We start from the raw sequence: 25163 nt of genomic DNA, 5'->3' as shown, positions 1-25163 counted from the left end.
ATCTCAAGAAATGGAGGCAGCTGGTGTATCAGCCAAAGCTGATAGAAAGCATCTCTGGCCACTGCCTCAACCTGAGACTAGGGGTGTGTGAACTGGCTCGAGGTTGTGCTGGTTCGCCATTGAACCCAGTCCAGGCCAGTTCAATGGCTTGTCCTCGAGCCAAGCCAGGCCTGGTTCGATTTGGCTCGACCTCGAGCCAAATGACCAGTGCGTATGCGCAGTGGTCTTCAAAATGGCCACCGCGAGCAGGAAGAGGGCTGAAAAGTACCCAAAATGGGCCAAAATGGCCCTAATAATACTGGGTGGGGCAGTTGGGGGAGCGGGAACTGTTAGAGATCCCCCCCACGACCATGGCAACACACACACACACACACACACCAGACTTGGCAATAAATTTTCTTTTTAAAAAGTTTTTGTCCAGCTCAACATGCATGGAAAAAACTGGGCCCGATTCAGTTAGCGTCCATTTTGTATCCAGAAACACTCCCAGACCGTGCACCTGTTCCTTCTGGGGAAGTGTGACCCCACCCAGAACCAGCAAATCAAACCTATCTCCTGAGTTCCGACCCTGCACAATAAGCACTTCCATCTTATTTGGATTCAGTCTCTATTTTTTTATCCCTCATCCAGCACATCACAGCCTCCAGGCAGGCATTTAGAGAGGTTATGCCTTCTCCTGATGATGCTGAGATGGAGAAATAGATTTGGGTGTCATCAACATACTGATAACAACCTGTATCAAATCTCCTGATGATTTCTCCTAGTGGTTTAATGTCGAAGTTAAAAACATTGGAGACAGTATGGAGCCCTGGTGGACACCATATAAAAGTTCACATTTTGAAGAACAATCTCCAAGTGACACTATCTGGAACTTGCCCAAGAGGTAGGAGCGGAGCCACTACAAAACACTGCCTCCCACCCCCCAACTCCCTCAGATGCTCCAGAAGGATACAATGGTTGATAATATCAAAAGCTGCCAAGAGATCCAAAAGGACCAACAGAGTCACACTCCCTCCAATTCCCCTTTGGAGATCATCCATCAGGCCGACCAAGGCAGTCTCCACCCCATAGCCCACCTGAAAGACAGTTTGAAATGGGTCTAGATAATCAGTTTCCTCCAAGACTGCCTGGAGCTAGGGGGCCACCACTTTCTCAATTACGTTGCCAAGCCACGGATGGTTGGAGACAGGCGTATTAAGGAAAGGAGGCATCCTGCCCTCCCTCAGAGAAGCATTTTATAATCTTGACCAGGCCTTCTACAACAACTCCCCTGCCAGATAGTCTAAGCATGCCAGACAAGGGTCAAGAGAACAGGTGGTAGGTTGCACCATTCAAAGTAGCTTATCCACATCATCAGGAGTAACAAACTGTAAGTGATCCAGCCTAACCACATAAGAGGAGTTGCTGGACACCTCCGCATTAGACTCTGCAATAATTGTGGGGTTTGAGTAAGCCAGCCCAAATACGAGAGACTTTATCCACAAAGAACTCATTAAAAACATCACAATGGGTAATTGATGGTTCCAAATTCTGATTCAAGGGAGGAGGGGCACGCACTAGCCCTCTCACAACCCTAAACAATTCCTCTGGAAGAGAGCTTGTGGGTGCAATACGAGCAGAAAAGAATAGCTTCTTTGCCACATGTATTGCCTAAGCATAGGTCTTCAAATGTGCTCTATGTTGAAATCTGTTCGATTCAAATCGAGTCTTACTTCACCTGCACTCCAGTTGTCTGCCTTGCTGCTTCAGCTCCCATAGTTCTTCCGTATACCAAGAAGCCAATTTTGAAGTGGGTCAGAGAGGATGCTTAGGAGAGATCATGTCTATCACCCTGGTGAGTTTGTTGCTCCAGTTTTCCATCAAGACATCAACAGGATCATTGGCAGAGCCAACACTAAATCATTCCAAGGCTTCTTGGAATCCTATTGAATCCAACAACCTTCTCAGGTGGACCATCCAAACAGGCCCCCCACCCCAAGGAGATGAAGCGTGATTGTGAGTCCAACCTTAATGAGATGGTGGTCCGTTTATGACAATGGAGAAATCACAGGAGTCCCCACCCATGGAGCACCACACTCGGCAGAGTAAAAGACCAGATCAAGTGTGTGTCCAGCAACATGCATCAGTCTTGAGACCTCTTGGGATAGGTCCACAGTTGTCATGGCCACTATGAACTCATGAGCTGCTCTGCACAAATCTCGAACTGAACACTCAAGTCTCTCACCACCATAAGCCTGGGAGGCTCCAGGGCCAAGCCTGAGACCAAGTCCATCAGCTCAGTTAGTATTATAATATCAGAGACTTTAAAACATATGCAATTATTCATGGGGGTGATTATGATTGAGCTTAATTATCAAGGAGGGGCTGTGGACCTGGATCTTTTCAGCACCTATCAATGCCCCTGCCCTGCACCATTTTCCTGTTGAAAGTAATTCACTCTCCAAATCTGTAATTTGCCCCCGAAGCTCATTTTTCATTATCATTTTTGTTTTAATTTGCTTTATGTTGTTGTAAACCGCCCAAAAAAGAAAGTTTTGGGCAGTCTACAAATTAGATAGATAGATAGATAGATAGATAGATAGATAGATAGATAGATAGATAGATAGATAGATATGGAGGAGAGCAGGTCCATACCTGCTCCACTGCTCACCCCACTTCCATAATTGCAGCACTCCCCACAGCTATGCTCACACACCGGTGGGGCATCTCCCAGCTGCCCCTGTGTTATGCCAGCATGGTCATGTCCTCCGCACATGCATGATGGCCATTTGCATGGTCAGGATAGTTGCCCCGCTGGCACAAGAGCATAGCTGGAGGAGTGCAACAATTACAGAAGTGGCAGCAAGCGGAGGAGCAGGTATGGGTCTGCTCTCCTCTATGTTAAAGGGGATGTGTAATCCCTCCTTTTAAAAGAGATGTGCTATGATCCAGTTTCCGAATCAAGAGAATCAAACTCTCTTTTGCATTGTGTATATCACTCAGTTCTCTTGCCTTGGTGACAACAGTTGCTTCTTCCGACACATTTATATGTGGCTGTCTACCCGTTACAGTGCTCTCATATAAGAAATGCATCCTGTGTCTGTGTGCATTGGACATTTCCTGCGTGTGCTTCAGCTTTTGGTTTCTGCCATCCTCTTATGTCCTCCCTCCACTCTTTTTTCATAAATCTCTGGCAAAGCTTGTGCTTTCTCAGCCGCAAGTGCACCTGCTCCTTTTGTATTCTATTTTATTTCTCATCATAAAGACAATTGGGGTTGTAATTTGAGCAACTGAACAACCTATAATCAAGAACAACTACAACTACAACAGCTCAAACCATCACCAATGTCATCTTTAGAACTAGGAGGAATGGACACTGATGAGTGTCCTGATGTCAGATATAGTCTGAAATCCTATGCACACTTATTCTGGAAGTAAAATCCATTGAACTTACTTCAGAAGAAACACACATAGGATTGGGCAGCTGGGGATTCCTGTTCACACAACCTTTGCTGGTTGTCGAGCAACCTTTGCAGGTTGCCGAGTCTGGTTCCTGAGCCTTCTGCCCAACATGTATTTATTTTTACATTTATATCTCTCTCTTCTCCTCTAAGGAGCCCAGAGCAGAGTACACGGCTATGTTTATCCCCACAACAATTCTGTGACGCAGGTTAGGCTGAGAATTAATTGACTGGCTCAGAATCACCCAGTGAGTTTCAAGGCTGAATGGGGATTTGAATCCAGGTCTCCCTAACCCAGGGCTGCACAACCTTGGCCCTCCAGGGGCTTTCAGACTACAATTCCCATAATCCCCAGCCAAAGTGGCTAATAGCCAGGGGTTATGGGAGTTGGACCAGCATCTGCAGGAGGAACAAAGTTGTGTAGTCCTGCTCTAACCGCTACACCTCACTGGCTCCACATTCCCCACCCAGCTTAAAATCTATGTTACAAATGGGCAGAGAAGGTTGGGTGGAAGGCTTGGACTCCAGACTTTGATGGGTTTAGGCTCAATCCCCAGCATCTCCAAGCAGCGCTGAGAAAAATTCCTGCCTGAAACCTTGAAGAAGCCACTGCCAGTCAGTGTAAACAATACTGAGCTAGATGGACCAAATGGTCTGACTCGGTATAAGGCAGTTTCCCATACTGGTGCTAGTGGTCTCCCACTGAAAAATAGCATCTCTCCCTATCCTTTGGAAATACCTATATCTTGAAATGGGCATTGCTGATTTGAAGGAAACATACAGATAAATCAAAATTCTCCATCACCCAACCTTTGGAATGCAAAGTTTCAAGCTGGCTTGTTTTACCATTAAAAAACGGCAAAGGGTTTGAAGCTCCACTTTATCTGAAACACTCATTCTCAATAGTAACAGGCTTGCTACCATAATTGAAATCTTGATTTAAATTACCAGCCAGAAACCCTCAATTTAAGTCATCAATTTTCATCTGCTCTTCCATTGTTACTGTGGTTATCTCTTTTTTTAAGCAAAGATTCACCCACATTGGTTGATAATACAATTTACATATAGTGATTTACAACTAATCAGAGGCTTTTACTGGATCCGATAAATCATTTCCCTACCTATGGGGTACACTAGAACTCTATGCATATACTTAAGCAATTGTATAGGCTTAATATATTTAGATTCCTATCATCTCCGCATTTTTAGTATATCTGTAAGTAGATAAAGAAGGGTTACATGAAGAATCCAGGACTATTCAGAGCTCGGTCAGAAACTGGATTGAAAAATTGGTAGTTTGTTACTTGAAAAGTTCTGTTTCCATAATTATTAACAAGCTTAGATCCAAAACGGACGTGTATCTTTGACTTCACCATTTTTTCCACTAGTGAAATAGTTCTTTTCTCCCAGACAAGATTAAAGCATAAAATATTAATTATGCCAGATGTTTCTTTCCTCTCCCTCAGACGTTTATAAAAACAGCATTTAACTCATGTTTTGATAGGGTCTCCCAAATTGGCAGGTGTGTTGTATCAATGCATTAACAGATGGGGACCTTGATTCTTAAAATACAAGTAGAGATTTGCTAAACAGAATTTGTTTATGGCAGTAAGCTATATCGGAGGCCTTCTGAAAAGGTCTAGGTGCTGTATGTTTTTTATATAGATAAGTACTGTAGAATGGAAATAAATTGTTTTAAGGGTTTTCATTACTGTCATTGATTTGTATGTTTATGTTTTAAAATTTATTGTAAAAATATTCTTACTGATTGGTTTGTAGTGTTAGGTAACTTTGGATAACTATTGGGTAACTAACTTTTGTGTGTCTGTGTTTGTGTGCACTGACTCGACAGAATAACCCAAAATAACCCCAACTGACCCAGTTACCCAGTAAATTGGGTTAGAAGAAGAAGAACAACAACAACAACAACAACAACTTGGGCTTGTGCCACACCTGTGTGTGCACTGACTGGACAGAGGCAGAAGTCTTATTAAGACTCTGTGTAGTGGCTTAGTCTGACAACATCTGGGGACCCAAGGTTAAGAACCCCGGCACAGGACAGCAACTACTATGACAATCACGAACATTTGTTGAAAAGCAGTATACAAAAGTTCTCAAAGTGTATTATATAGATCCTAGAACAATAAATAATAGTCTGGTTCATACAATCATTAAAATCAGGATAGGAGGTGGGCCACGCAGATTTGTATGATCATCAGAACTCGCACATTTCCCTCCAGCCCAGGTTTCTCCCAGCAGGGCTACCAAGCATTTGTACCCAGCTTTTAACCATGGGTGGAGGAGAGGAGAGTCCTCCTACCCTGATCATTTAATCACGAGAACCCTCGTGCCTCTTCTACCCAGCCACTGGCACCCAGCATGCTTTTTCCCACATAGAAACTAGAGGGAGCTGTGCATATAGCAGCTGCTGTCAATGGATGCACTAGCATACAAAGCACACTCCATTATCCCAACCTGAAGCTGGAGCAGCTTTGACAGCGCTGCTTCTGTCTCCTGGTCCTCCAGGGCCAATGAGAGGGAAGCTGCTGATGTCATGAAGCTTCCCCAGTCTGCTGCAGTGCAGAGCATGCTTAGAATGCAACCCAGCCCTTCAAGTACCTTCCATAAGGAGGCGGTGCAGGTAGTTGCCCATTTCAGCAACAGAGCCCTCACCAGCCATGCTTGTGTGTTTGCAGAGCCAAGCTGAGGTAAGGCCTGTATCTTGCATATAGGGCAACATCTTGCCTGGGCTCTTATCCACCTCAAAATGGTTGTCTGCACAAGCATAAATAAATAAATAACATGGCTCCCTGTCTCCAAAGGGCTCACAACCCTCTGGCAACAGACACTGGAAGGATGCTGTGCGGGGGCTGGATAGGGACAGTTGCTCTCCCTCTGCTAAATAGAAGAGAATCACCACTGTACAAGCAAGCACTGGCATGGGGCACTGGGTGTGCATCTGGGTGGCTGGATTCAGCAGGATCCAAGCATGTGGCCCCTTCCGTGCTGGCTGCCCTAGAGTCCCCACCAGAAGGCGCTAACTCCTTCCAGCCCCGGGAGATAATACAAGGGCCTGCAATGGGATCCTCCTTGGAAGGGGAAGTCCCATCCTGTCCTCTTCAGGCTGAGCTTTGAAAGAGTTTCCTGAAGGGAGGATACTCAGCGCCTGCCCTTTAGGTCAGCGCCAGTGGGAGTTGGGGGTGGGGGTCTTCCCCTGAGGCCACCAAAGGCCGGAGAGAGCAGTCAGGGCAGCCTTTCCTCCACCTCCCCAGGGGCTACTGAAGACCTGTGTTCCCTGAGGGGAAGGCAGCAGAGGGGAAACCCAAGCCGAGGAGCCACGGTTGCCAACTAGGGACTTTGATAGAGGACATGCGACTATTTGGGGGACCAAACAACTTTTTTGGCATGTGTTGTGGTGTCCAGTGTTCTGGGGAGCGGCTAGGACATTTTGTTGGCTCAGAACACTTTGCTCTCATGAGCAGCTTCTCTTCCTCCATCTCCTTCCCCTTCCTACTGACCATCTATCCAATGGGGAAGCCCGAGGGGAGGTTCTGCTTCAGTGGCAGGTTGCAGAGCCATGTGATGCAGGAGCACGGATAGATGGGCCAGACAGGTGCAGCCAGCTTCTGTCAGGCTGTGGCTGTGGTGTCAGCAGTGAGAAGTGAGCAGTTAGCTAACTAACTTCACTCAATTAGCAGCTACCTCTGCTAACTGAGTAAAAAGGCACCTTTTAAAGTGGTGAGTCTCTTCTGTTTATCATGGGGAAAGCTACTGGCCCTATCCAACCCCAGCACAGCATTCCTCCAGTGGCTGATGCTGGTTTTGCCTTGTGTTTCTTTTTAGAGTGTGAGCTGTATTTATACTCATATCATCCAATTTTTATCAAAATATGCATATATAATACCAATAAATATATGCAAGTTTTATGCAAAGTGGAGATATTTTTTGGAGACCTTTTTGGTGAAAAGTGTCCCACTTTTTTTGGTGATGGATATTGACTTTTTTCACCATCTGGACCTAGCAACAGTGTTCCCTCTAACAGGGATTCTCAGAAGTTGTTCACTACAACTCCCAGCATTTCCAGGTGCAGTGGCCTTTGGCTGAGGATTATGGGAGTTGTAGTCCACAACATCTGGGAATTCTTGTTAGAGAAAACACTGCCTAGCAACCCTACTAGAAGCTTATGCCATCAGATACTGAAGAAGTCATCACTGGCTTGAGAGGATTGTTAGTGCCTCCCTCAATTCCTCAGGGCCTTCTTAAGGGGAGGCAGAAGCAAGCTAAGGAATTCATGCCATCAGTGCCTGAAGAGACCACCAAGGGCCTGAGATAGTTGGTCTGCTTTTTCACTATCTAACTTCTGTGTGTTTTAGTATTAAATTAGGAAAGCACCCTGAATGTATTGGCAGAAAGGTGGTATATAAATGCAGCAAATAAATACATTGAAATCCCTTTGTCTCAATCTCTCTGCACTCACTTGCTAATTGGTACTAGTTTTGAGAGGGGTGTTTTAGAAAGAGTAAGTTAAAAAGGATGGTGAGGGCAGGTTCCAAGAACTCTCAGAAATACTGACCAACACAATCCAGACCTTAGTGTGCCACAAGCAGAGAGTGTACCAGAGAAACAAGCCTGCAGAGCTTGATTAGACTCAAGAGAAAGAAGCAAGACATGCATTTCCTTGGCATTAGATAAACATTAAAAACTGAGAATAGCTCTGTGTGTGTGTGTGTGTGTGTGTGTGTGTGTGTGTGAGAGAGAGAGAGAGAGAGAGAGAGAGAGAGAGAGAGAGAGAGAGAGAGAGAGAGAGAGAATGTCTCTGGGTGACTAATAAGGGAGCGACAGAACTGGATAAGAACACAGTCATAAACAGAGGAAGCAAAGTGAATTGTGTGACTCAAGGCTCATTCACTAGCAACGGGGAGGCAAAATGTGTTTTTGAAGTATGAAAGAGCAGCGATTCAGGCCAAACCACAACTTCTACATCTAGGAAGAAGTACCTCCAGCAAGAAACAGTTGCCGAACATTATATGCAAGGCAACACCCTGCAGCAACACATTGACTCTGGTGAAAGGTGAACACCTAGTTCCACAGGCAGGATTAAAGCTTTGTGTTCCCACAGTAAAGATAGTAACTCCTGCTTGTTTGCCTAAAAGGCAAGGGGAGAAATCTTGAAATGAAAGCTCAGCGAGGTGTGAACTTACAGTCCAACAGAGAATAGAGATAGAAGTGGCAAAATTCTGCTGCTAAAACTAAGAAGGCCTGCCCCGCTAAGTTGCCTGGATGAGAGACTGCCTCCACCAGTTCCAGAAGACTAAGGAGACACCTTGAGCCCTCACATTGTTTGGAAGAGTTTGATTGAGGGTTGCCAAACTGCAGCCTGGATACTGAAGCTCAATCCTCAGATGAAGCAAAGGACTCAGGAGCCATGATTTCTCAGCCCCCCAATCCTAGGTCTTTCACCCATCTTCTCCCTCACCTGCTGCAGCAAACAGGGCTCCAGGTGTGCAGAGGTAGACAACCTTGGCTCTCCAGCTGTTGTTGAACTACAACTCCCATCATCCTAGCCACAGAGGCCAACAGTCAGGGATCATGGGAGTTGTAGTTCAGCATCTGGGGGCGGGGAGGTGTGCAATATTGTGCAGCCCTGCTTTAGTTACTTAAACAGATACAGGATGTAAGAGGAGACTGCCGCTGAGAGGCAAATCCAGTGTGAACAAAGGCCCATAAGGACCACCTTAAGTTCCATTGACGTTTGTCAAGTAAATATTATTGGTTAACCACAGGCCAAGTGTTTTGTTGTACAGCACTGCTGAGTTCCTGTCTACCACCTTGCTGTTGTGTGAATGGGGGAAGGGGCAATTTTCACTCATCCAAAAGGCAATCTGAGCTTTCCTTCCCTCTGAAGATCACAATATGTCACGAAAATATGCCCCTGAGGGTCACACAACCCTCAGGGACATATTTTAATGACACACAATGAGCTTCAGAGGGAAGAGGAGATCAGCAAAAATTGTCCCTTCCCCTGCTTGAGCAACAGCACAGTCGTAGTCTGGAACAAAGCACTGCTGCACACATAGTACTAGTCTGGATGTCAGCCATTCTTTCTATAGAACCATCAATGTGCTTGGTGGTTCACAGAGTAATGATGAGAAGGCTGCGCCATGCCCTAAGGAACTTAACAATCTAAAACCTTGACAGGGGAGGCAACCAAAGGAGGGGAGGAAGATGGGGAAAGAGGGAAAGAATATGCATTTCAGTTCAGTTATGTGCTTGAGCTTCATAATTCACCTCCAGTCATGAATCCCTTTCACACCTTGAAAGGGGAAGGCCTGGAGTATGCAACAGGCAATCCTGGCAACACAGGGCTCCATAACACCCTAATAAAAACAGCCACACTCCACCTGTACTGACTGCATTTATAATCCTGTCCAGAGATTAGCATTCCCAGGTACTTGCCACCTGCTCACATGAGCACCTCAGGAAGCAGGCTAAGTGTTCTCTTATCAGAAGTGTTTCGCGGAAGGATTGAGTGGAATGTGCAGAGGCCTGCTGCTAGAACCCAGATGCAGCCTCTCGGTACTTTTATTTGTCAATTAGACTGTCCTGCAGTCCTCCTCTAAGCATTAGTCACAGTCGTTTATATAGGTAAAGTAATGATGGCAGGCAGACAAAAATATCCAATGGGTGACCCTTCTGGACATGAATAAATTTTCATTTCAGCCCAACTGTTAGCGAGCGTAAGCTGAGACATTTGGAGAATGAGAGAGAATGAGGTATAATGGAACTAGCTTGGCAGCTTTAGAAAAACACAGAGAGAGTGAGAGAGAGAGAGAGCGATCTGGTGCATTCTTCTCCGTGCAGGATGTGTCCCTTAGCAACCCCCAACTCCACATTAGTTTAGGAAAAACACATCCTGATACCTACCGTGTTTCCCCGAAAATAAGACAGTGTCTTATATTAATTTTAGCCCCAAAAAATGCACTAGGGCAATTAGCGGTACATCAGAAATTACTGCTAGGTCTTACTTTCGGGGTAGGTCTTACTTTCAGGGAAACAGGGTGGGTGGACCCCAGTAACCTGCACTCTCCAGCCTAGTGACTGTAAGGTGGTCCAGATTTCTCTTAGCCCGTGACCTCTTCCCATGCTAAGCTGCACACTGGAAACAGTCAACATGACACCCATACCCCCAAAGCGCAACCCAGCTCAGGATCCTGTTGAAGTGCAAAGGAGTGGTGATGGTCACAAGCCAGAGCAGCATCTGCTGCTCTCAAGCACATATTTGGGTGACGACCAACAGAAGCGACAGATGGGATGGTGCCTAAAACCTCGAGGCCTGCAAAGCAAGTACTGCATGAAGGGTGTCCCCCGTGGCCTGCTGCACCCCTAAGGCTGGGCTACAGGAGAAGCAGGTACGGCACAACTTGGAGTGTGCAGCAGGTGCCTGCTGCTTATTTGCTTCTCAAAGAAAAAACAATGTCGCTCCTTCAACAGAGGAAGTGGGAGAGAGGTGTGTGTTGCGGGGGTGAGGTGTGGAGAAACTGAGAGAAAGCAAAAGGAAGAGAAGGAGAGAGATGAGGAAGTGCTGGCTTGCATGCAGCAGAGCTGCACAGGCTTCCTTCTTCCGACAGAACGATTTCCAAGCAGTATCTCTGCGTGCTGAACTGCCAAAGGAAGCTGGGAAGCAGCCTCTCCGCTCGGCAATTGGTAGCAAGTAAAGCACAGGTTCAGCGGGCAGGGTTAGATGAGCCAGACCCAACTCCCTCTGATGCACCTCTGCGCAGAGAGGAAATGGGGAAAGGGATGGGGATAGGGGACGGAGAGGAGAAGGTTCTCTTACCTCAGGATGCTGTGCTTTGAATGCCAAATGGTGAAGAAGCCAGGTCAGGTAAATCTGTGTTCCCTCTGAGCTTTGGAAGAAAAGGATATTTAATCACATTTAGGAACGGTCTGTGACTCGTCGATCCGGCTCTTTGATGGATCGGAGCTTCAACGGATTCATTGCTAAGCTCTTCATCTTCTGCAAGGAGAGGGAAAGGGGGGAAGAAAACGCCAGAGAGTTGGAGGATATATTCATTTCTTTCTTAGGTTTCCAATGGCAACAGAATATACCACAAATGAATAGTGAGTGTGTCTGAGTGCATGTATGTGAGAGAATGGGAGAGGCGCACAGCTGCGGAGTCCACAGGCAGTGTGCGGGGTGTAACCTAGCAGGGAATGTCAGCAATCATGGGAAGAGAGAAGTCGATTGGAAAGGAGGCAGACAGAGCGACAGAAGCAGCCACCAAGTCCAGAGTGAAGCCAAGTTCTACTTGACAGCTCAACACCTGGTGGGAGGCACAGAACAAGCGGAGCGCAAGTTGGAATAGGCTCCTCAGGGATTAACATTTGCGCTGGGGTGGGAAACAGAGGGGAGAGCTCCTCTCTATTCCCCACATTGAGCCAGAAGGAGGTAGTAGGTACAATCCAAGTCTACAGCATATTCCGACTCAGCTCTGGCGAATTGCCCCTGGCCATTTCTCGGGCTGTGGCAGCAGCACTTAAACACCGGAGGTTGCTTTTGCTTTGGGTGTTCGGCCCATGTGCAACCAAGTCCTGCAGTCTATGCTGCAGAGGAGTGTGGCCACAATTGCTCTCTTGGCTCCCTCGACATTGTTACTGATTTTTACATTTCTATCCCACTCTTCCTCCAAGGAGTCCAGAGAGTGGTGTGTGCAGTTATGTTTATTCTCACAACAACCCTGTGAGGTAGGTAGGGCTGAGCAATAAGTGCATACACTTATTAATAACAGTAAGTGCAGACCCAGTGAGTCACCCAGTGAGTCACCCAGTGAGTAGGGTGTGCACAAAACCAGAAATCCCAGATTCGGTTTGCTTAGAAGCAGACTCAAAACGAACTAGGTCCGGTTTTGTGAGCATTAGAGCCGGCCCCGGGCTTGGTTGAGTATGAACTGGTTCAGGCCTGGCTCATGAGGGTGGCGGGATGGTGGCGGGTGGTGGTGAGGAGACAGAAAATTTTAAATGGTAGACTTACCACCATTGCAGGGCTTCGGGGGGGGGGGTGCTGCTGCAGCCGCAGGAAAGTCTCCTGAGGTCTCCTGTTCCCTCCACCCCACTGGCCTCACCCTGGGCTCAAACTACCCATTTTGAGATGTTTTCAGCCCATTTGGGGCCTCGGTGCACTGGCAGTGGGAAGGGAACCCATGCATTGAGGTCACTAATGCATGTGCATTGGCCATTTGCATGGCCGGGTCATGACTCGGCCATGGAGATGGCCAGTGCGCATGCACAGCAACCTCCAAAATGACCACCTTCAGTGCACAGAGCCCCGGAACAGGCTGGAAACGGCCCAAAATTGGCAGTTTGAGATGGGGGAGGCCTCAGGAGATTCCCCCTGTGGCCACGGCAGCACCCCTAAAGCCCAACAATGGCAGTAAGTCTGCCTTGGGGGCGGGGGGGGAACAACCAAAACTGGCCATGAACCAGACCAGTGAAGTCAGCTTGACCTTGAGCTGAACCAGGCCCAGTCCAGCTCAAGGGAAGCAGCGTGGTGTAGTGGTTAGAGTGCTAGACCTGGGAGACCCGAGTTCAAATCCCCATTCAGCCATGAGACTTGCTGGGTGACTCTGGGCTAGTCACTTCTCTCTTAGCCTAACCTACTTCACAGGGCTGTTGTGAGGAGAAACTCAACTATGTAGTACACCACTCTGGGCTCCTTGGAGGAAGAGCAGGATATAAATGTAATAACAACAATAATAATAATCATCCCACTAGTGGCTGTTGCCTACCTTGCGTTTCGTTTTTGGGATGGGGAACCCTCTATTGTTTATTTTTCTACATAAACCACTTTGAGGATTTCTGTTGATAAATGGTATAGAAATACCCATAGTAGCAGTAGTTCATTATCTGAGCTTAGACCTGCTTCATAGGCAGATGCCACCCCCCTACACACACACACACACACACACACACACACACACTAACAAAAATGGCTGCCATCTGACAGTGTTCCATGCAGCACTCCTCTCCACAGAGGAGAGCTGGTCTTGTGGTAGCAAGCATGACTTGTCCCCATAGCTAGCAGGGTCTGTCCTGCTTGCATATGAATGGGAGACTTGATGTGTGAGCACTGCAAGATATTCCCCTCAGGGGCTAAAGCCGCTCTGGGAAGAGCAGAAGGTTTCAAGTTCCCTTCCTGGCTTTTCCAAGATAGGACAAAATTTATTTTTTTTTTTTAAGATAGGACAAGATTTTTTTTATTGAACCAACAAACTGCCAAAGCATACAGTACGTTGCCAAGACAGGGCTGGGAGAGATTCCTGCCTGCAACCTTGGAGAAGCCGCTGCCACTCTGTGAAGACAATACTGAGCTAGATAGACCAACGGTCTGACTCAGTAAATGGCAGTTTCCTATGTTCCTCTGTTCCTACTGGCGACAGCATTTGAGAATTATTCCGTTGAGTCATATCTCCTAGGGATGTGCATGAATTGTTTCATGCACATCCGGGGTGGGGGTGGGGGGTGGGTGGAGAGCAATCACTTTAAAACGAGGAAGGCGGGTCTTAACTGCCCCTCCATTGCTCCGCCGCCACCCCACCATGGTGTTGTAAGCACCGAAAGCCAAGCCGTGCCCCTGCGGTGCTGCTTCCAGCAGCCCACGTGCCGACGCCGAGTGCGGGCTGCTGGGAGCAGCACCACAGCAGTGCGGTGCGCCTTTTCATACCGACAGCGCCATAGTGGGGTGGCAGAGAGCGGCAGAGGAGCTACAGAAGGGCAGGGCAGACCCGCCTTCCTCCTTTTAAAGCTACCGCTCACCACCACCCCCATAACAATTTGGCTGGGGCAGTTCAGATTGTTTCGACGCCTCTCTAATAAGGCACCGGAATGCTTCATGCACCTCCCTAGTATCTCCAAGCAGTTCAGCCAAGCCCCGTGGAAAGCGGTTTGCAGATCTTACTGCCAAGAGCACGGAGTGCTGCCACACAGAACTGATTGCCAGCAGCCTCCTTGCGGATGGCTATATGATCTGAATTGGCCCTCAGTCAAATAAAATGTGCAACCTAAAGCGATTATGGAGAATTCAGTGCATTTGTCACAAAGCACTCATCTCAGTTTGGGTTCGGGTGAAGATTATGGTAGGACTGTTCCCAAAAGTTACCAAACCATGCAGTAACTTTTGGAAGGAGTGTTTCCTAAGTCACAGCAATGGAATGTCACCAACAGAATGTTTTCAAGATCATTCTGGCTGCAGTCTTTTACATTTAACTCACCTCTTTCACTGTTTCTGAATTCCTCTGCAGGGCGCTTTCCAGACTAGATGCTCATTAGCAGCAAAATGCCTCCATTCAGGCAAGTCGCATTCGGGCTGTAAACAGCAGCGGGAGCAGACTAGCAGCAACTAACAACCCGAAAAACCAGCAACTTTTTCACGCCGGATATGCGACGTCCTTGCTCTATATCGCAGCGATTAAATTCGCAACAATGCCTTGGAAATGTGAACGGCACCCTGCTGTCCGCATAGGGACTGTGGTGTCACGACACAGGAAGTGTGGAAGCACACTTCCGAGATTCGTCCTGACCCCATTGTAGGGTCTAGTCTGGAAAGCGCCCAGAATACTTTTCCTGCCTACCTATTCTTCCCATGACATTTCCAATTTGCTGTAGAATGCCAGGTGGCTCACACATGTACGTTCACCACTTGATGTCTGCAGTGGTAAGTGATGGCAGGGGGGATCCGGTCAGCTCATGGGCAGACTGTCTGCTTTGCATACGGACGGCTCCAGGTTCAATCGGTGGCTGGGGATAGATATCTCCAGGTAGGCCTGCCTGATAGCTTGGAGAGCCACTGCCAATTAGCATAGGCAGTACTGAACTAGATGGAAAAATGCTCTGCTTCTCTATAAGGCAGCTTCCTATATTTCTATGTATGTGTGGGCTGTCCAGCCCAGATCCAGCATCACAAATGGGATTCTTGCATCACTCAAGGTCAGTTCAAACACAATACTTTTCAATGGGGCCAGTTCACATTTTCAGCTGTGAATAATCAAGTGAGTAGTCAAGCAATAAGAAGCCAAGTGCGGGGCATGCATGTGTGAACAATCCCTATCTGATTTTTGGTGTGTATGTACAGAATGTGCAGTAAAATACACCCCCATAATATGATGAAATAACATGTACTATCGCATTTTGCACATGTTCTGTTAAGTCTCCCACTTAACGCACACAAACTAACTTCATCTTGCATACACATACAATGCAGTAATTGTTTCTGTAAACCTTCTGGAGATGTTTTATGTCAGACAGTTTATCAATCCAATCAATCAATCAATCAATCAATCAATCAAACTCTCCCCTCGCAAACATATACACAAGAAAGAACTTCCCACTTCCTCTCCACAAAGTACCTCTCCACATCACCACAAACTATGTATGAACATGTATGTCATAAGAATCACACATCATACAAGCTTCCTGCTAAGCATAATATACCACTTTCTAATGCATATTTTCACGCAATGATGAATACACATTGGTTACATTTCATACAAAAATATCATTCTGTGAATGTACTATAATCTCTGTGGGGGACGGGGTGAACATCACACTTTGACAAGCAGATCCATGCAAACTTGAATTGGAACAGTAAACCACATGGGAATAGGGTGTGAGGCAGGGGTGTAGCGAGCTTCCCAGGGGCGGGGGGCGGGGGACAAAGTGTAGCCAGGGGGCCTCCATTGTGTGAGCAAAGCGCACATGCGCCCCAGCACCCCAAGTGCTTTTCTCACAGAAAAAAAGAGTTCAAACAGACAAGAGCTAAAATGGCGGGGAGAGGCGGAGGTGTGGACTCTTGCTGGGGGGTTGGGTGGGCAAGAGAGTCAGAGAAGGGGATCCCAGAAGGGCCTTGAGCATGGCGGGGCGGGGGGAGGAAGGGATTCCCCCATCGCAGCAGCAGGTCCGGTGCACCCTCCTGCTTCACATCCAGCCCACCCCCTAGCCAAAGCCACCCAAATGGCAGGGAGAGGCAGAGGTGTGGACTCTTGCCAGGGCAAGATCGATCTTGCTCTGGCAGAGCCCACATGGAGGTGGGGGCAGCGAACGGGACTGGGAAGGAGCCAACTCAGCCAAGCAGATTCCAATCCCCGCACAAGAGCCCAAGCAACAGGGAGTGGAGGAGGCGGAAGGGGTGGGTGGGAACTTGGGAAGCACCCGAGAGACAGCCAAGCCAACCAAGGAGCAATACCGGGCAAGAGGGGAAGTCGGGTTGGGGAGCAGCAGTCAAAGAGGAAGCAGCACTTTCTGGAAGGAGGGGAGCAGCAGCCAGCGGTGGCAAGAGGGCGAGTGAGTCATGAGGACAAGGAGAGACTGGCATTGGTGGCCACTCAGATTCTGTGGGCCAGGGGACCCACTTTGTCCCACTTTGTCCAATGGATGCTACGTCTATGGTGTGAGTGTCAGTGTAAAATAATGGCTGGAATTCCACCCTATTTATAACCATGTGAACAAGACTACTATCTCTCAGGCAGCTTACTAGCTCACAGGGCCACTGTGAAGTTAGAACCACTAAAGCACAACTCCTGAGAGCAAGGGTTCTCAAACTTGGGTCCCCAGATGTTGTTGGACTACAGCTCCATCTTTGGGGCATTGTGCCTGAGGATCATGGGAGTTATTGTCCAACATCTGGGGACCCAAGTTTGACAATCCCTGCCTTAAAGGAAGGGAGGCATGCAGATGCACTAAACACGTGCAATATAGGAAAGGCAAGTGCAACAAAACGCAGAAACTACACATACAAATGTATATCACCATGACAAGTCACTGCATTACAAAGGAACAGTAGATCTAACCCTAACATACAGTTATGTATTAGCAACTGACTGCAAACAGTCACATACAAAAGAACAACCACACATACACATGCGTGTGCACACACACACACTACTCCATCCCTATTGGTGGCCTTCAAATTACTTGGGCGTTGCTGCACTTCTATATTTTATACACCTTCATGCTTGTATAGAAAGAACTGTAGTCAGCCATTCTTTACATTTTCCAACAGGCCCACTGCTCCTGTCTAAAGCTCATCCACTAGGTCAGCTCTTCACAGTAGCCTTCTCTCCCTGCCCATTATTTCCTGCTCCCAGCATCCACCATCCTTCAGGAGAAGGATCATCCTGCATGTCCGGAGAAGCAACATCCTCTACAGACACAAATCCTGCTTATTCTTCTCTTGTCCTCCTTCCCTTTGGCAATGGATATGCATAATTTGCATGCAAAGAAGACTCTGAGGTCCCACCAGCCCAGAGTGCTGTGAAATTGGCTGATAGCAGCATCAGGGGACGTGACTGCAAATCCTAAACACAGGGAAGTAAGGCGTACACTCTAATGGTTGACAGGTAGCTGGAAGGGGAAACAAGCAGATGTTTCCCAGGTCATAGGAGGGCTGGGCGGCACAGGGATGGATGGCTGAGGCCAACCGAGGGACACAGACAAAATGAGATGGCTGCCAGAATTAAGGTTATATAAGGCTTCCTTAACAGTAAGCTGTTAAGTTGAGGAAAGAAGTTTGTGAACCCTTTCCCCCTACTAACTGGGGGAAAAGGCACCTTTTAAAGTGGTGGCTCTCTTATATTTAGTATGGGGGTTAGGGAGCAACTCACTATTCATCTCGGCATAGTTTCCCTCCCAGTGGCTGCTGCCAGCGTCTCCCTTACGTTCCCTTTTAGACTGTGAGCCCCTCTGGGACAGGGAGCCTTCTATATTATTTTGCTATGCAAACTGCTTTGTGATTTTGTTGTTGAAAAGCAGTATATAAATATTTTAATGAGAATAACAATGACTTCCTTGAAGTAAACCAAGATCTAAAACCCACTTCAAATGTTGGGTTCATATTGTTTGTTTCAAGGAAGTTGGTTAGAATAAACCAAGATCAGTCAATTCAGACATCAGAGTGATCCTGGTTTGTTTTTAACCACAGTTGGAAGTAAGATTCTCCTGAGGCTCACAGGGACAGAGGAGGGGGAGCACATGCTCCTGACACTTAGAGACACTGCATAGAAGCAAGATTGAACCATGGTTCTACATGATGTCTGAACTCAATGTTGCTCACCACCATCTTTACACACAAGTTGTAGCATCAATTTCACTGACTCAGAAGAGAAAGCAGGAAGATAAGTGGTAAAGAAAACCTTTCACTTTTCACACTGCAGCAACTTTCAAATAGACTCCCCTTCCTTTAATTAAGCTCTATGAACCATCCACAGTGCCAGCACATGAACTCAAAGAGGCATGTCGTGAGATACTATTTGAGATGAGAATTAGGTCTGCAAATGAGTAGCTCTCATCTGCACAGGGCACAGCTTCACCTGCATATCTCCCCTTCCTCACATTCCTCAAAAACATCTCTTTTGCATTATGCTTGTTAAATAATGCAGGCTGGAAGTGGAACAGAAAGGAAATGCATCAGAAGCTCAGAACCATACACAGCCACAGTACCAACCTGAATGCTGCTGACACACACTGCCAACTTGGGTGGCTGTCATTGAACCCTGACATCACTGACAGCTACTCCAGTTAAAGTGCTGTCAGGAGGGCACTTTATAAAAGCTCTGTACTTAGCATTTCCTCCAGTATGAAATCGAAGTCCTTTCTCAGTTGAACTTTGAGTGCAGCCTAGTGCTGGAAACAGACTATACTGCTCTAGGCCAAGCTGGGGTCTCTGCCAAGACAAGAATCCAGGAGGCACACAAACCTTGGACAGTTCCAAGGGGAACGGAATCAGGACCTCGGCTAGCTCCAAACAGGAACCCATAAAGCTGGATCCAGCATCAGAGAAGGAATGTTGTTCCAGCAGCTGCCTTTGTTCATGGCCACTGCACAGGCAGAATAATTTGGTCCCCAACTCTTCCCTAGGGGAAGCTCTGTTGCTTAAAGGGACCTTGCCTGATTTTCTAAGTACTGGCTCTAGCAGCCAGGACAACTTATTACTAGGGCTGGCAGGTCTTCCAGGGACTCCTCCAAGTCAGTGGATGAAGGCAGGGTTGTGGCCTTAGGTCGTGGTGGGGGTGCTGGCTCAGATTCCTCTAGTTCTCATGACGGGAGGGGTGCCAGAAGCATTTCTGGGTTATAGGGTCTTCTCATCCACTGAACTGTCCATCTCCCAATAAGAAGGTCCCAGATCCAGGTTCATGACACAGATATGGGAGTTTCCATATCTCCCATATCTATGTCATGATGATTGGAGAGTTTCCCCACTCCCACCAGTCTCTCAGACCTTCACTCTCCATTTGCTACTGCACTATGCAGACACAGGCAAAAGCACCTGGGCCTGTTCTGAGCAAAGAATGGGAGAGGAGGAGGATGCGCCTTATGGATGACTGCTTCAGTCAGGGATGGGCACAGTGTAGGTCTGGATCTATGGTAGAGCTCTATAAATTTGCAGAAGATGGGTATGAGCTGCCATCTCCCAACAGTCCACAGCAGCAGCAACAAAAAGGCTCCCCCCCCCGCCACCTAAATCAGGTTGCAGAAATGAAGAAAACCCAGTGGCGGGGGGACCAGGAGTGGGCTTTTATGTGAAATGACTGTGAACTCAGTTCTGCTACTGAAAACAAATTTCCCAGGATGAGCATGTGCTCGTTGGCATCCTGTTGTTTAATTCAAAATGCCTGTCTGCTCTCTTGAATCATGATTTTGCACCTGACTCTAGTTGGTTGACCTCAAGGTTCTAGCAAACAACAAAGTAGGTCCCACAAGTCTGAAGTCTGCCCACCTCTGGCCTAAATGCTGTTTTGATACACATTGTGTACAGGATATGTGCCCACACAAAGATAATATACTATCATAGAGGCTTTATCTGTATGCATGTTTGTGCTGCATCCATAAGCATACAACACCACAAGATGGAGCAGCTCTGATATGGCTGCTTGCATCAGAAGACAACCATTGCCCAACCTGCATGCATATTGTTCAACGTTTTAGTAAGAGCAGGCAGTCTTTGGCAAAGCTCATGCCCTGGTATACAATGCTAGGAATATTGGTCTGATGCAGGGTTCCCAACCTGTGGTCCTCCAGATGCTGCTGAACTACAACTCCAGGGGTGTAGCCACCACTGGGCAACCGGGTTCAAAGAACCTGGGCTGCTGCTCCTCAGGAGCCACGCCCCATGGCCCCGACACCCACCTTTAAGGCAGGGAAGAGCTGTTCCTGGCCACACTTCGAACGCAGCGCTGGCCTGGATCTAACTCTCAAACAGGGCCATGGGGCCCCATTCGGGAGCCAGACCACACACCCCATGTCTGATGTCAGACACGGGGGCATGGCTAACCCACATGTCTGATGTCAGGTGTAGAGGGTGGGGCAAGCGGGGACACTGCAGTGGCCGGACACGGGCCACCCATGGTCTGGCTCTGCTAGTGTACAACTAGTGTACAACTACCATCATCCCCAGATTGTGGCCAGGGATGATGGAAGTTGCAGTTCAACAGCATCTGTGAAGATGAAGAGCCCCTGGTGGCGCAGTGGTAAAACTGCCACCCTGTAACCAGAAGGTTGCAAGATCGATCCTGACCAGGGGCTCAAGGTTGACTCAGCCTTCCATCCTTCCGAAGTCGGTAAAATGAGTACCCAGAAATGTTGGGGGCAATATGCTAAATCATTGTAAACCGCTTAGAGAGCTTCCAGCTATAGAGCGGTATATAAATGTAAGTGCTAATGTAAAATGTAAGTAAGTGCTATCTGGAGGACCACAGGTTGGGAACTCCTGATCTAATGCAAGATACTAACGAGGTAGAATGGCATGGCTTCACATGTTATCTGGCAAAGCTCCACAATCAGATCTGAACCTAGAAAATAGCCTTCCCTTAGACACATCATGAATGGCTTCTTTCATTTTTAAGACGTCTCAGTCAGACCATTTATCCACTCAGAGACATTACTTTGTGCAGTTTGTTTAATTAGTTGAAATATTTTATTTCTCTCATCACAGTCTGTGCCTAAATCTATAGGGCCACAAACCTATTCTGCCCAATTCCAAAATAAATGTCCTAACCTCCCTCACCCACAAAGTGTTTGAACATTCTAGGTTTTAATCCTTAAGTGTGAAGCTCCGTTAACATCTCCTGAGCTTCTACCCAAATCCCCCAGACCTGTGGCTCATATCCAGAGCCCAATGTCCCAAGTCTCCATTGGCTCATCTTGAATCCACTCGGGGAACTTTGACCATAGCATTCAGCCTGTGAAAGTATCTGGGCCTTCACACAAACTGAGGTTCAAGTGACATGTCTTCTTCCACCTCTTGAACTAGAACTCAGTGTGTTCCTAAACCACGTTTGGTCCTTGGATCTGATTACATAAGCCTCCAATGCCCTTTTCAATGCAATGGCTTTTAGTAGGGATATGCAAATTTATTCAAGTACAAATCGATTTGTACCCGAATCGAGCTGATTTGGGTGATTTGGAGACAAAACAAATCACCCCTGTGGTCCTTTGGCTACATTCAGGTATGAATCGAATCGCGCCTGATTCGATTCGAATCAATTCAAGATTTGGTTCCCTCCTATTTATTCCCCCAGATTTCCAGCTTTCATTTTAAAAGAAAGCTAAGCTCTAGCCCTTGTAGAAGTGGAGTTATGGAGCAAAATGTGTGGTCACTATTTTTCCAAGTGTTTGGATTCTTTGGTGTATAATAACTTTCCCTCAATGAATCCCTATGAGGCTTCATTTCACACCTTCATTTCTTCTATTCATTTTGACTGTCTTTACGACAGTGCCAACTGTCAACTGCCATGTGCCAACTACACCTCACTCCCACCCACAATACAGTGGGGTACTAAGTTTATGTTCTAGGATTTTTTTTTTAAGTGTTTAGGCTCTTTGGTGTCTAATAACCTTTCCTCATAACGAATCCCTATGAGGATTCATTACACACCAGAGTCTCACCTCAAAAATTTCTAAAATATAAACTGAGTACCCAGTGGCTTGTGGGGTACTTGGAACATGAGACACCACTAATACCAGACCCCCACCTGCAAAGCAGTGGGGTCAAAATGAACAGAAGAAATGAAGGTGTGTACCAAAGAATCTAAACACTTCAAAAAGTAGCTAAAAAAATAAACTGAGTACCCCAGTGTGTGGGGTGTGTGTGTGTGTGCACGCGTGTGTACTTGACACATGGCAGTTGACAGTTGGCACTGTCCAATGATCATCAAAATGAACAGAAGAAATGAAGGTGTACAATGATTCCTCATAGGGATTCATTATGAGGGAAAGTTATTATACACCAAAGAATCCAAACACTTGAAAAATAATGACTGCACATTTTGTTCCATAACTCCACTTCTACAAGGGTCAGAGTTTAGCTTTAAAAAAGAAAGAAAGAAAAAGAAAAGAAAGCTGGGGATCCATTTTAGGGTTAGGGTATGGCAACTTTGAATCCCCATTGCTCCCTATGGATGGTAGATGGCACCCATGGAGACCTACCCACCACCCAAATTTGGTGCCCCCGGGACCTTGTTAAATGGTCTGAATTGGTCCAAATCCATATCAAATCCAAGCAAATACAAATTGAATCTGGGGTGATTTGGAGGGGGTAGTTTGGATACAATTTTGGGCACAAATCAAATCAAAAAAATTGATTTGTGCACATCCCTAGTTTTTAGACACTCAGGTGTTGTCAGGTAAGCCTGAAACCTCTTTAAAATGTGAACCATATGTTCCAACTCCATTTTCAGAAGGTGAATACAGATACTTGAAACAAAGCAAATATCTGAAGGGCTGTCACATAGGTGGAGGAGCTGACTTGCTCCTAAGGGCAGAACTAGAACCAATGAGCTGAAATTACCCCCCCCAAAAAACCCCACCAAGTAGATTTACACAAGACATTAGGATGAATTCCCTGACTGTAAAAGCTGTTCATCAGTGGAGCAGTCTGCCTCTCAGAGTGGTGGACTCGCCTTTGCTAGAGATTTTCAAAGAGAGAGGCTGGGTGGCCATCTGCCAGGGATGTGGTAGCAGGTTCCTGCACTGCACTGGGCAGGGGGTGGGACTAGATGACCTCCAAAGTCACCTCCAGTTTGAACATCCTATGACTTTAACCATATTTAAATGAAAAAGGGAAAGAAACGTATATTTAAAAGCTAAAGCAACAATTTCATCAACACTGGGCACACTTTTTCAAATGCAACATGCACTGTATTCAGTAGGTAGGGATGTGTGAGCCAGCTTGAAGTCGAGCCAGCTCGCACTCAAACTGGCCCAGCTCAAGGGCTGGCCCTCAAGCCGGACTGGGCCCAGTCTGAGATGGAGCAGTACCTCCCAGGCCAGGCCGGGTTTTTTTTAAAAAATCCAACAAATAAATGCAATAAATAAATAAATAAATAAATATAATTAATGGTGGACTTACCACCGTCGAGAGGCTTTGTGGGGTGCTGCCAAGGCCACAGGAGGGACTCCTGAGCTTCCCCCTCTCCCCTCTGGCCTCCCCCAGGCTCAAACGGCTCATTTCAGGCCATTTTCAGCCATTTTCGGGCCATTTCCGGCCTGTTCTGGGCCTCTCTGCATAGGCGTAATTATAGGGGGGCAGGGGGGCACGTGCCCCCGGCGCCATCTTTGTGGGTCACGTGGGGGGCGCCGCCATGACCCCCGCCAATCCCAATTTTTTTTTAAAAAAAATTTAATACAAAAATTTTCTTCGGCGCCCCCTCCCCCACACACGCCCGCCCCCCCTTGCTTTGCTGGCCTCAGCCTGACCCTGGCTTGCCTTGTTGGCGGGCGGGCGCCTAATTTCATGCTTGCATCAACTTCTAGAGGGCAGCAGTACTAGTCACGCAGCGCATGCGTGCGTCCTCCTCGGCTTGCCCTCTGCACATGGTGCCGAGAGGAGAAGAGCGTTGCTGGGGCTGGCGCAGGCAGGCGGGCAGACCGGGCAGCACGACGACGGAACAACAAGGATTTGGCCGGCGGGTGGAACAGACCTCGAGTCGGGGCCGTCATTACTTAAAGCGACGTGCACTCAGACTCTCAAGGTGTGTGTGTGTTTATGTTCTCTTCTCTGTCTGACCCCGCGGGGTCTACAAAATGGCGTTTTTTGGACTGCAGTAACACCATGAAGAAGAAAGTTTGGTTTGTTTCCACTGTATTTAATAATGGACTGGAAAATAGCTTCCCTAGTGGTGTTTTACTGCTGCAGTGTTCTGTATCTATTAAAATACTGTTTTTCTAGTTGGTCAGCACAAAAGAAGAATTAAGATTTCTACCAGGCGCAGGGTTGGTGTGGATCCTGTAATCGAGGTCTCGGTGTCAGCGGCTCAGCGCCACCGGCGGGAAGAAGGGAGAACTAACTTGATCGGAGTGCCCAAGGACAGAGCAGAAGCTGTGGGCGGCGCCTGCTGCAGCGGCTTCCGCCTGGCCTCCGTCTGGTTTCTTTTGCAGACTGCTCCCACTGCTCCCCCTTTTCTTGCCGGTGCCGGCGGCCAAGCACACCCCCCTTTCCCGCGGTCCAGAGCAGAGTGTGAAAAAGGGAAAGGGGCGCGCGTTCGCCATGCCAAGGGACGCAGCGCAATCCTGGGGCGCGCGCAGCGCAGCCGGGCATGTAGACGCCGCACGCCTCGTCCTGTGCCCTGCTGGCCCTGCCGCCGCTGGTTGTCTCTGACCTCTTGGACTCTGAGCTGTGCTGCCTTAAAATTTTTTTTACTTTGACTGTGTTGGACCATGCCCCCAGGAAATAAAAAG

General features: G+C 47.5%; 1 protein-coding gene across 10 annotated transcripts in view; it reads right to left on the bottom strand.

The window, feature by feature from the left end:
• Positions 1–25163, bottom strand: part of ELFN2 (extracellular leucine rich repeat and fibronectin type III domain containing 2) — a 197774-nt gene that overhangs the window by 112934 nt on the left and 59677 nt on the right. For 7 of the 10 annotated variants that reach the window (XM_053258198.1, XM_053258196.1, XM_053258195.1 and 4 more), the window contains one exon: positions 11278–11457. The gene's annotated coding sequence lies outside the window, so the exon portion shown is untranslated. Of the gene's footprint in view, positions 1–11277; positions 11458–15067; positions 15186–23835; positions 23919–24688; positions 25089–25163 lie in introns of those variants that run through there. The other 3 variants (XM_053258201.1, XM_053258204.1, XM_053258205.1) reach the window with 3 other exon arrangements.

The sequence above is a fragment of the Hemicordylus capensis genome, chromosome 5 (genome assembly GCF_027244095.1).
Source record: "Hemicordylus capensis ecotype Gifberg chromosome 5, rHemCap1.1.pri, whole genome shotgun sequence".
In the NCBI taxonomy this organism is placed as follows: Eukaryota; Metazoa; Chordata; class Lepidosauria; order Squamata; family Cordylidae; genus Hemicordylus; species Hemicordylus capensis.
This window is presented reverse-complemented; position numbering and strand designations above follow the sequence as displayed.